The following is a 12918-nucleotide window of genomic DNA, read 5'->3' as shown; positions in this document are numbered from 1 at the left end:
ACTTGGCAAACAAGACGAACTGGTCGACAGAAAACACAGTTATAAATACACCGGGTATAATGGGGAAGATGGACGTGGAGACAAGCACAAGGACAGGTGAAACAGGTCAGGGTGTGACAGAAGCAACCCAAAAACAGAGCAACTCTGATTTTTATCTGGCCCTAGACAGAGAGTATACAGTCTGTCACAGCAGCAAGATTTGTGGACAGTTGCCATGAGAAAAGGGCAACCAGTGGAACGCAAGCAATATTGTAAATGCAGCCTATATGTTTCTGTTGATTTTTTAAAACCTTTACTACTGTACATAGTAACACTGTACATAGCCAATAATATAGCATTTGAAAAACTTTTGTGAATATAATGTTTGCTAATGTTTCCTTTGTTCTTTTCCCTTTTGTTTATTGTCTATTCCAATAGCCCTTATGCACATTCCCTTATGCACATTCCACGATCGAACGTTCTAAACACACTTCCTATCGGTTTGGAAATTTCTGGTCAATCTAGTTGTTATCGACGATATAACGTTACTACCACTATGTCGCAGTTTTTTACTAGGTGTCTTCAGGACTTGCCTCAAATTAATATTAATGATGTACATCGAATTGTTACACCAGCCTCCGAGACTCCAGCTAGCAAGAATGAAAAGGGGTTCAAGATGTATATAGGAAGCTACAAAGACAACTATGAAGGTGAGTACCAAGTCAGTGACAGATATAACGTTAGCTAGCTACAATCATTAGCTAGCTAATTTAACTATTAACTTTAGCTAGCTAATTACTTCGTAAAATGACGTAACTTTGACAGAATCTACCTGAGAATGTGTGTATTTTCGTTAGCTTGGTTAAGTTATGCTTGCTAGCTATATTTGCTTGCTAAAAATAATTGTTATTCATGTCTTCTACACAGTATCTAACAAAGATACATTGACAGGGGAGATCACCGTGAGGGCTGCCTGTCACAGGTCCATGAGGAAGAGTGAAAAGCCGCACAGCATGAGAGTAGGGAAAGGTTAAAGATGGCTACTAGGGACCTTGTTAAACATCTCCTGTGGGACACTGTCATCATGGTCAAAATGTGTTGGAGACGGTGTCAACGTTTAATCTTATCAGTAGATAGATATTAATGATGGGTCCCAATCCCAATTTAGAATTGCCCACTTAACAGGTTATTTGGTAAAGATCTGTTGATGCAGTGTTTGGTAGTTTTGTTACTGAAACACAATGTATTCCTGTATAGTTAAATGAGCCCCTAGTTAAGAAGACTAGACACTATGTTTATTGTTATTCATTCTCACTTCAGTCTTTCATCACACGTATCTTCACAGATGGTGTTAAAGCACTCCATACCAGTGATAGAGGTCGAAAGCCACTGCTCCTGTGTTGCAGGAAGTGTTCTGTGTATGCAGACCATGGAGATGAAGAGGGTGCTCGTCATGGAGCCAGTGGCTGTACAGGAGTACTGCACACTGAAGAATGTTAACTTCTTTCCGTGTGGCTTCGTAGTGCACCCAGATGCTCCGTGGTTAGGATCCTCTCCAGARGGCATCATATTTGATCCCAGTGTGAGACCACACTTTGGACTCTTAGAGGTCAAGTGCCCAAATGTTCCAAGTTATGTTGACTGCCCTTACCTGAAGATACAGAATGGAGAGCTGAAGTTGAAGAGATCGCATGCTTACTACTGGCAGGTGCAAGGTCAAATCCTTCTCACAGGTTGTAGCTGGTGTGACTTTGTCAGCTGTGCACAGGAGAACATCCTAGTTGAAAGGATATATAAAGATCTACAGGTTTCAAAAACTATAAGAGAGAAGGTTGACCACATTTATTTTTACCACTACCTGCAGAAGTGTCTTATCTCGCACCTGAATGGATCCCCTGCATGGGTGCCAAGTTTAGTGGTTTTATGAAAAATAAGTATTGATGTTCTTGTGAAGAAATCTACAGTAGAATAGATTTGTTAAAAAATATATTTCAGCAAATGTTCAACAGTTCAGTTAATCAATTACACATCTCTGACATTGTATTCAATCTTGCATTCTGGCTAWTCTGTGTTTACTTGATTTCTTTCCCCCACCCCTGTTACTCATTGCCTAATTAAAGCCAATACAAGCTCCACACAAACTGATATTCACTACAACACAAATGATTGATACATGTCATATATAAACAAATTATTATTTTGCTGCTAGCAAATAAACACATGTACATTTACACTGGTTTGGCCCATGCTCTGACCAAAGGTCKGTTTTGATAGTTGACCAACAAATAACTGGTTGATGCTGCCTGAGATGGTCAGGGGGATGACTGTGTCAAACAGCTTATGCTCCTCTACTCTGCGGATCATTCTTTCAACATGCACTCTCAGCCTGGAAATGGATTGGGTCTCCCTAACCTCATGCCCTGGGATCTGTGTGCGTCTTGACAGAAAGGCTGGCCGGTAGACCTTGCACGGAACAATGTCATCTAGGAGAAAGCCCTTATCCACCATAATGGCCATGTCAGGGGTGAGTAAGGAAATAATTGCAGACTGCTTGAAGATKTTGTCACTCACAGATCCAGCATACAACGATGACACAAAAGTGACAGCTCCATGTGGTGACATTCCCAACATGCCCTTAAAGGTACAGTGTGACTTGTAGGAAGAAAACACCTCACTCTGCAGTAGTAGTGAAGATGGTGTCTGGCAGTGGAGTTCAGTGCAGTCGATCACTACCTGGGTGTCTGGATAGTCCTTGAACTCAGGTGGCAGGTGGGCTTTGATGGTTTCCTTGGGGATCCATATCCATGCTGATCCAAGCAGACAGTAGAGGAAGTTGGCCCAAGAGATGATAGTCCGGCTCACTGTCGATTGGTGGAGGCTGAACCGATGGGCAAAATCCTTCTGCTTCAGACCCAGCGACAGATGAGTCATAAACAAGAAGAACTCGTCGCTTGATGGCAGTGTCTGAACGTAAAGAAACCCGTTTTAGTACAATAGTCCTTATATTCGGTCCATAACAAAAAGTAAATAATGTTTAACAATTACAGTAAGATCAAATAATATACTCAAGTATTTAATGAAGTTGTCCCTTACCGGTTTTCTTCGAGTAACATTTGCTTCAGATGGATTGGTGCGTGTGACTCTTATTAACTTGGTCTCTGCTGCCCGCTCAATCAAGTGCCAGAAGGCCATCAGATGGGTGTAGTTTGCAAATCTGAAGATGGACCCAGAGRATTTGAATACCAAAAAAAGCTCATTACTGTTATTGCCCATCTTCTCTAAGCATCAAGTAGCACTAGACATGACCTAGCTGCTTTTGTAGCCTGTTTTTCTTGTTACTGCAATTCGTACTGTAATTCACAGCAGCTATCATCACAGCAGTGAATTTGTTTTAAATGTTCTGTTATTTAACCTGGAAAGTGGACTAAGAACCAAATCTTATTTGAAGCAACGACCTGGGAGCATTTTTGGGGGTTAACTGAAAACTAATGTAAAGACAATATACATTCAATGTGCCTACTTAGGCTAAGATATGCTAGCCTAGTTTCAAATAAAAATGAACATGTACTTAATTAAATGTAAGATGGACTTTGGGATAATAATACTAATAATTAATAGTAAATAATAAACAATAGTCATGCTGGATAATAATAAATCATTACTGTACCTTGTGTAAAAATGTATATCCTCGTCAGAACCAGCAAATCGCTGTAGACCAAAGCCGTGTTGGGTGGTCAGTTTCTCCAGCTTGGCTCGAAGCTCCTCAATTTCTCTTACGTGCTCATGGTTTGCCATTAGGGCCATGTCCAGGGCTGCGGGTTCAGGGACTGCACAGTAATCATGTGTCTGGACCGGATCAAGAGACGGCACAGTTCGTAGGCAGCGCACCTTGTACTACTTCATCCTTCTCAGTCGGGGCAGGAGGTTTCAGTCTTCTTTCCCAAACACCAGGTCTCTTTTMAATGTGCCAGTTCCACGCGAAGACAGTAGGCACAACATCTCTTTTTAGGTATTGTCGCCCCCCAAATTTTCCCTCAACAAAGTCACTTTCGACGAAATGTGTACTACACACKTTTGTGTGTTTGGTGACTGCAAAGTTTTCACGACGTACTGCCACCAACCACCTTTTTCTGAGCTCTACGTTACATCGACCGGGAAACGATGGAAGCTCACAATACCATTACATTTGGAAGAAACTGAACACAGAGGCACTGAACAATGTTCATTAGCACCTCCTTCGCGGGGCTGTAATTTAAACGTAGTCATTGCGAACTATTTCAGTCAGAAATGCATCGARGATAGCTAGTAAGCTAATGATAAAAACAATAGCAGAACTCGCTCCGGAAGTCATCAACCCGATCGGAAGTAAATTAGAACGTTGGAGGCGGTATAATATATTGAGCCTATTGCTTTGGTAATGTAAGCATATGTTTTCCATGCCAATAAAGCCCTTTGAATTGAACTGAAATGAATTGAGAGAGAGAGAGAGAGAATGCTGACAAGTGATACGTTTGCTCTTTAAGTATTCTACACAGTACACATGTTTATTTAGTAAGGTGATATAATATAATTTGCATATTATAAACACAATCACACAAATAATCGATACAATAAAGTTTATATTTTTTAAATCCTGAAGTCATAGCAGGATACCACCTCATTCATGAAAAGATTCCTTGGTGAATGCAACCACTTGTCTTTTCAGGATGTTTAATTGTTTATTTGCAACTCCCAATCTATCCTTAGTTTCCCCATCATCTGTCTAGGCTACATGTCATCTTTCACCGCACCGCCCTCCTCTCCTCTCCTCATCAGCTCTCTATGCAAGTCTCTTTCTCGTTGAATCACTCACTCTCTCATCCTCTGTGCAGTCAAAACCTTTTCACTCTGCAAGTCATGCATCCATCTCCAGCCTTGTCTTTCTACTCCCTACCTCCCCTTCTCTCACTCTCTCCTTTTTCCACCGGTTCCATGTGCTATTTTTCCACTCAACTCCTCTAAAGTCTCCTCCTCTGATTCACTCACTGCTCTCATCGTCTCCCTCTGTAACTCTCTCCCTCCCTTCCTCCTTATCTTGCTCACTCTGACTATACTTGCTCAGTGCCATCCATTCCCCTAGTCTCAGTCTCATCATCGTAAAGGCTAAATATTGTACATGCACAAAACACAGGGGCTTATAGGCTTGCTGTGAGGCACTGTCAAGGGATTATTTTGCAGTTTATTGGTACAATGAGTCCACCTCTACTCTGCAGTGTCTGCATCGGGATTATACTCAGTCTTTTCGCGTTTATTGGCACATGCACGGCTTTCTGCTCGGTTGGATTTCAGAGACTCACAGATTTATTTTAGAATATGTTTCCACACTTCAGCAATCTACACTCTTGCAACAACTGGTAGTAATGACAGCTGCACAAACTGCAATATCCCTTGCCCATACCCTTTGGTAAAGTTGATGTACAACTTCCCGAATGAACCCTAGATTAGGAGAGGATTGTAAAAGAAAAGTCGTTCACATGCATATCCTCCATCGGTTTTGGACTCGGCCTGTGCTCGGATTAATAGTTATGCTTCAAACTGCAGTGGTTTAAGCTGCTTMCTCTTTTTTGTTTGAGATCTCAGGCCCCATGTGCTTTGTTGGTTGGAAGTGAGGTAGCCATGTAATTGTAGCGAGTGAGAGGGTGGTAGTAGTAGTACTACCTCCAGCCTCGTTGTGAGGGGCCGGGGTGGGTGGGTGCACTGGTTGACCCTGTGCTGAGGGAAAAGATGGATCGGCAAATGGCTTAAGCACTCCCCTGCACCTTGAAWAGGCCTCGGAGGAGGACCACTGATACTGTATCTGTTTGATGTATGAGAGCAGGTGTGGATGTTCAGCCCGGCGGGAGATAGAGCTTGTAGGATTGTGGGATTTTCTTCCACTTCCTAGAGCAGTTTAACCAATTGGATCCAAGCACCGCGGTTCTTTTTTCTTTGTAATTTGCAAGGTGTCTGTCTCAAGTCCTCCGTCAGACTTTAGAAATCCTGTTAAGGCGACAAATCTGAGGATGAAACTTTCAAAGAGCTTTGGCGCTTTGGGCAAGATATATGATAGTCTACCATGTCTTCGCCTGTAAACCAATGCTGAATTGCATTGAATCAGGAAAGTTTCCTCTCACAGCCTCTACAWGCAAGAATGTTGAATTTAATTATATTTTAACGTACTTTACCGGTTGTCCGTGCGCTTGGTCCTTTTGGCGGTCGTAATGTGAGACACTATATCAAACACTCATTTCTGCCAGACGTAGAATTCAATTCAAACGAACCACCTGCAGTTGGACACTGACATTTCAGAAGATACATGTTCGGCCGAATCGAGAACGAAGATAGTATCGCCAATTCTAGGTTAGTCGAAAAATCTATGGCAACGTTTTGTATAGGCAAACCTGTAATGCCCAGTAATGGATACCAAAAATCTTTGGTTATATCACATTATCTGGTGTACAATCTGTAGCTACTTTATGAACAGTCTCCTGGATGGGGAGAATTCAGTTGCCTCCTGGCCTCCTAGTCCGGCTGGATGCTGGCGTGAGCCATCTCTCCCTCGTCTCTGTGGAGGAWCACTGACATCAAGGCCAGGTCCTCCTGGACCTGCAGAAGAGGGAAGTCTGGGAATGACATCAGAGTGTTCGTGTCACAGCCACCCTTCCTACAAACGTAACAGATTGATATATTATACAAGACACAGGGAATGTGCCAGACACATCCTCTAACCCTCTCAAAGGATACCGGGGRTGAGAAATGGAGGCTGGCTTATCGATTGTGTGTCAGATTCTGGCTCATAACAACGTGTCATGTCCTAGCATCTGAAGTTGTTTTTGTGAGCAGGGAAAGGGATCATTGTTGTTGTTGGAGTCATCTTGCTCTTTGACATCAACTCTTGCATCATCACCATTTCCTCTTTCTCGTCATCATCACCACCATCTCCTCTTTTTCATCGTGGTAATTGTGTCATCATTTTCATACCTATCTTCATCATCATCAGCGTTGCGCCGTCAACATCCGTCAACATCATAACAATTATWTGAAAGACACTGCTCATTCGCTGGATAATTGATTTCAAAGAATCTTCCACTCTCAGATAACCACACTCCCAACCGTTCAACATGTGAAATGCCTAAGACTTAGCACTGAAGCAGAGCTTTAAACAAACTCTTTACTGATTGTTTGTTTTTCATTCGTTTTATTATAGCCTTTCATTACCTTTGCCCTATTTTCTGTGCCTCTAAAATAGGCATATCTTGTGTGTGTTTCCTGACTATACTCTCTCCCTGTCTTCTTCTTTCTCTCATGCCCACCTGCTGGTCTCTCTCCGCATCGTCTCACCGCTGTGACCTCCTACGACACGCCCACATTCCCGGTGTGARTCAGTCCACCAGGCACAGCAAAACCAGCACACGCCAGAGGCAACAGCCAATCAGGATGGGTWACATCAGGTTTATGGAAATCTCCTGGGGAACTCCTGTGGCGCCCTGGGAAATTAAGATGTAAAGACAAAAGATAATCTGTCATTTCGTTTTAAATAGCCCGACTCCTTTTTGACAGATACGCATTGATTTTTATACATTTTATATKATATTTTTCCCTTCTATTTAATTACGGTGAGTACAGTAAATACTTTGAAAATCCAACTGTTATCTTTTGAAAATAAAGAATGCATCTGATCTCTCCACCACTCTGAGCTGTGTGTGACTCTCATGGATGTCTGGATTGCTGGGTGGAGGACACAGGKGARACAMGTAYGTGCCACTYRSTTGGACTGTCACRGACAGCAGCTGGACGGAGAAGTCACCTTCAGAGATGTCCCTGACCAGAATCACTCTGGCTTCAACAGGCACAGTCCGGTCTTGGTAATGGTAGATGAGAGGGTGCAGCTCTTTATCCAGCCAGCCCTGTTATTGCATACAGATMAACACATTTCTAGTACAAATACACAGATTACTCCAGGTACGTGATATATATCTATAAGTCCATTTTTGGCAATACACATTTTTTATTGCAAAATAGTCATGTAGAAAATCATGCATGTGAAATGTGCTGTGACATAATATTGTTTGAAGGGTTTACCTTGTTAGTTATCTCCCACTCCACAAGGAGATGGTGATGTCCCAGACTTCTCAGACATTGAGTGAGGAGGCAGGACAGATGGACGTTAGAGCCTGCTTCAACTGTCTGGTTTGGGCTGGTACCCACACAACCTGGAGTGCTACACACTGTGAATACTACTACTAATATTACACACACACACACACACACACACACAAACACAAAACTAAACATGCATAGCAGAAACGACATTCAATAATAATCCTTATGTACATTATAACATGGACATGATCTTACCTGTATATTAATGTTAATGTCTCTATTTTGACTCAAGGCAGTCCACTCTGATCCGTCTCTATTGTCAATGTGCCTCGTCACTTTGAACACTTTGCATACACACAAAACAGTGTGTATGTGTCTGTAGGTGCGTTGGGGGGGGGGGTAGTTGTGCATGTCAATTTGTGGTCAACAGAGCTCTTTAGTTAAAACTGAGATATACACTGAGTATACAAAACATTAAGAACTCTGAAGAAGAAATCTGCTCTTTCCATGACACAGTTGAAACCTATGATCTCTTATTGATGTCACTTGATAAATCCAATAAAATAAAATGCTATTGGTCACATGCACATATTTAGCAGATGTTAWTGCGGGTGTAGCGAAATGCTTGTGTTCCTAGCTCCAACAGTGCAGTAGTATCTAACATTTCACAATAATACACACAAATCTCAAATAAAATAATGTAATTGTGAAACATAAATATTAGGACGAGCAATGTCGGACTGGCATTGACTAAAATACAGTACATACATATGAAATGAGTAAAACAGAATGTAAAAATGATTAAAGTGACTAGTGTTCCATTATTAATGTGACTAGCGAGTCCATGTCTGTGTACATAGGGCAGCAGCCTCTAAGGTGCAGGGTTGAGTAACCGGGTGGTAGCCGGCTAGTAATGGCTATTTAAACTCTACGGGATCGGTGGGACGGTTTAGCTAACATAGGCTAATGTGATTAGCATGACGTTGTAAGTAACAAAAAAAAATCCCAGYACATAGACATATCGGATATGGGCAGAAAGCTTAAAATCGTGTTAATCAACCTGCGCTGTCCAATTTACAGTAGATATTACAGTGAAATAATACCATGCTATTGTTTGAGGAGAGTGCACTTTTTCTTGAACATGTATCAATAAACCAATTAGGCACATTTGGGCAGTATTGATACAACATTTTGAACAGAAATGCAATGGTTCATTGGATCAGTCTGAAACCTGTCTCTTATACACATCTAGATGTGTATAAGAGACAGGTTTGCCTCTGGTGATGCGTTTGGCAGACTGCACCACCCTCTGGAGAGCCCTGCGGTTGTGGGTGGTGCAGTTGCCGTACCAAGCGGTGATGCAGCCCGACAGGATGCTCTCAATTGTGCATCTGTAAAGGCTGTCTCTTATACACATCTAGATGTGTATAAGAGACAGGTTGTGCAGACAGCACCACCCTCTGGAGAGACTTGCGGTTGAGGGCGGTGCAGTTTCCGTACCAGCCTGACAGGATGCTCTCAATTGTGCATCTGTAAAGGTTTGTGAGGGTCTTAGGGGCCAATCCGCATTTCTTCAACCTCCTGAGGTTGAAGAGGCGCTGAAGGGCCTATATCACACCCTACCTTGCCACAACACAACTGATTAGCTGAAACACAGAACAAACAACTCCAGTACRGAAAGTAAGTGTGGGGGATGTTGTTGCACGTGTGTGTGTGTCTGACTCTACTAGCTTGGCCTGCTGTAACTATATACAGTATGTGAGTGAGATGTTAGTAAAATTCCTGAACTAAGTGTTTTCTTCATTCTAGATTGCAGCCAGTAGCAACAAGAAGAAGCGCTGCAATGTGTGTGGACGCAAGAAGGACAGGGAGACACAGTACACATGCATCAAGTGCAATAAATACATCTGCAGCACACACACAGTAAAACTCTGTCCCTTATGTGAACCACTTAGAAAGTATGAAAAAAACAGTGACAATAATGAGAATAGTTGATATAATACTAATGAAAAAAATAGAAATATAACAAATAAAACAAATAGAAATGTAATAATAGTCAATGTTCGGATTAATTCAACAAACAAAGATGACTGGTCCACTTATACAGTCTATTAATTATAATACATGGAGAGAATAGTGCATTTTATTTTTATTAGGTTGTGGCAATCTGTGACATACTATGCTGCCAACTCTAACCTCAGACCTTTGCCCCAAAAATATACAAAGTTAATCTTTGTTTGATTGTTCTGTGAATGGAAAAAAATACATTTTGAATTTGGGGAAGGAGTCTCTAAATAATACACACAGCACAATCGGGAAGTATTCAGACCCCTTAACTTTTCCCACATTTTGTTACATTAGAGCCTTATTCTAAAATTGATTAAATGAATTATACACACACAATACCGCATAATGACGAAGTGAAAAACTGTTTTTTGGAAATCTTTAGCAAAATTTATTTAAAAAACAAAAACAGAAATACCATATTTACATAAGTATTCTGACCCTTTTCTATGCGACTCAAAATTGAGCTCAGGTGCATCCTGTTTCCATCGATCATCCTTGAGATGTTTACAACATGATTGCAGTCCACCTGTGGTCAATTCAATTGATTGGACATGATTTGGAAAGGCACACACCTGTCTATAATAAGGTTCCACAGTTGACAGTGCATGTCAGGGCAAAAACCAAGCCATGAGGTCAAAGGAATTGTCTGTGGAGCTCCGAGACAGGATGGTGTAGAGCCACAGATCTGGGGTAAGGTACCAGAAAAATGTCTGCAGCATTGAATGTCCCAAGAACACAGTGGCCTCCATCATTCTTAAATGGAAGAAGATTGGAACCACCAAGACTCTTCCTAGAGCTGTCCCGCCTGGCCCAAAAATGAGCAATCGGGTGAGAAGGTCCTTGGTCAAGGAGGTGACCAAGAACCCAATGGTCACTCTGCCAGAGCTCCAGAGTTCCTCTGTGGAGATGGGAGAACCTTCCCAGAAGGACAACCATCTCTGCAGCACTCCAATCAGGTCTTTATGGTAGAGTGGCCAGACGAAAGCCACTGCCCAGAAAAAGGCACATGACAGCACATTTGCCAAGAGGCACCTAAAGACTCTCAGACCATGAGAAGCAAGATTGGGGGGGGACTGGGAGGGACTGGAGACTAGTCAGGTAGGGGAAAGATGAATGGAGCAAAGTACAGAGAGATCCTTGATGAAAACCTGCTCCAGAGCACTCAGGACCTCAGACTGGAGTGAAGGTTCACTTTCCAGCAGGACAACGACCCTAAGCACACAGCCAAGACAACGCAGGAGTTGCTTCTGGACAAGTCTCTGAATGTCCTTGAGTGCCCAGCCAGAGCTCAGACTTGAACCTGATCGAACATCATCCAACCTGACAGAGCTTGAGATGATCTGCTCAGAAGAATGGAGGAACTCCCCAAATACAGGTGTGCCAAGCTTGTAGTGTCATACACAAGAAGACTCGGAGGCTGTAATCGCTACCAAAGGTGCTTCAACAAAGTACTGAGTAAAGGGTCTGAATACTTATGTAAAAATTATACAAAAATTGTATATATTTTTGAATTTTTTATTTGCAAACATTTCTAAAAAACTGTTTTTGTTTTGTCATTATGGGGTATTGTGTGTAGATTCCTGGGGGGGGGACGGGACGATTTCATCCATTTTAGAATAAGGCTGTTACGTAACAAAATGTGGAAAAAGTAAAGTGGTCTGAATACCTTCTGAAGGCACTGTACAAGTACATTAATGTCATTATCTGGCAGCAGTTACACAACACACCTATCTTATCTAATTCAAATTAGTTTATCATTGAAATATGAGAATCGGTAGAATTCTAGATAGCTGAGCATCTATCTATCGTCTTTTTGAAATCCACAGCACATATACCATGCAGAACAAACGCAAAATGTCTCCAATAAGGAGTCCCATCAGCTCTCGTCATTACATTTCTATCTGGAACAGCGCTCATTTGTTGTCGAAAACATGGCCCAGGTGGTAGCTTCTGATAGAAACATGGCCCAGGTGGTAGCTTCTGATAGAAACATGGCCCAGGTGGTAGCTTCTGATAGAAACATGGCCCAGGTGGTAGCGTCTGATAGAAACATGGCCCAGGTGGTAGCTTCTGATAGAAAAGTACCCAGAACATGGTTGCCATATTCTCAGAATCCCAGAAATGTGTATATTTATGTATATTCATGTCTGTACTTTCTCACATTTGCCATTTAAGCATTGATGAGGCCAGCTATACCAAAACAATACAGTTATAATGTGGGAAAAAATAGACAAATTGCAACAGAATCACTTGGGACCAGTGTCGTGGGTAATATATTACTGACAGAGATATTGAGAGCTTCTGTCTGCATTTTTGTCAAAATTATGTTCATAAGATAGCCTTGTTCTTTCAATGTCCTGTACCTACATAGTACTCTAAATACCCCAATTCATGTTGATAAGTTCACTTACAGTAGTTAGTGCATATTTACATTTACATTTAAGTCATTTAGCAGACGCTCTTATCCAGAGCGACTTACATATATCTTCATACTTTTTGTACTATATACACACATCACTGGAGGCTGGTAGGAGGAGCTATAGGAGGACGGGGTCATTGTAACGGCAGGAATGGAATAAAAGGAACTGAGTCAAACGTGGTTTGTTTGATATCGTTCCATTTATTCKATTTCAGCCATTGCAATGAGCCCGTCCTCCTATAGCTTCTCCCACCAMCCTCCACTGACACACATCCTTCCCTGATCAGGTAAGGCCAAAGTGCTATGGGGTGAACAGCTTCTCCACACTTTGT

General features: G+C 41.9%; 1 long non-coding RNA gene across 1 annotated transcript; it reads right to left on the bottom strand.

Moving 5' to 3' along the window:
* Positions 1 to 1958: 1958 nt before the first annotated feature.
* LOC111949613 (uncharacterized) lies at positions 1959 to 3509 on the bottom strand. Its single transcript, XR_011473829.1, has 2 exons — positions 3073 to 3509; positions 1959 to 2943 (listed from the first exon to the last, which is right to left on the bottom strand). It is a non-coding gene; the product is annotated as an uncharacterized lncRNA (long non-coding RNA).
* Between the last annotated feature and the right edge of the window lie 9409 nt (positions 3510 to 12918).

The sequence above is a fragment of the Salvelinus sp. IW2-2015 genome, linkage group LG22, assembly GCF_002910315.2.
Source record: "Salvelinus sp. IW2-2015 linkage group LG22, ASM291031v2, whole genome shotgun sequence".
In the NCBI taxonomy this organism is placed as follows: Eukaryota; Metazoa; Chordata; class Actinopteri; order Salmoniformes; family Salmonidae; genus Salvelinus; species Salvelinus sp. IW2-2015.
This window is presented reverse-complemented; position numbering and strand designations above follow the sequence as displayed.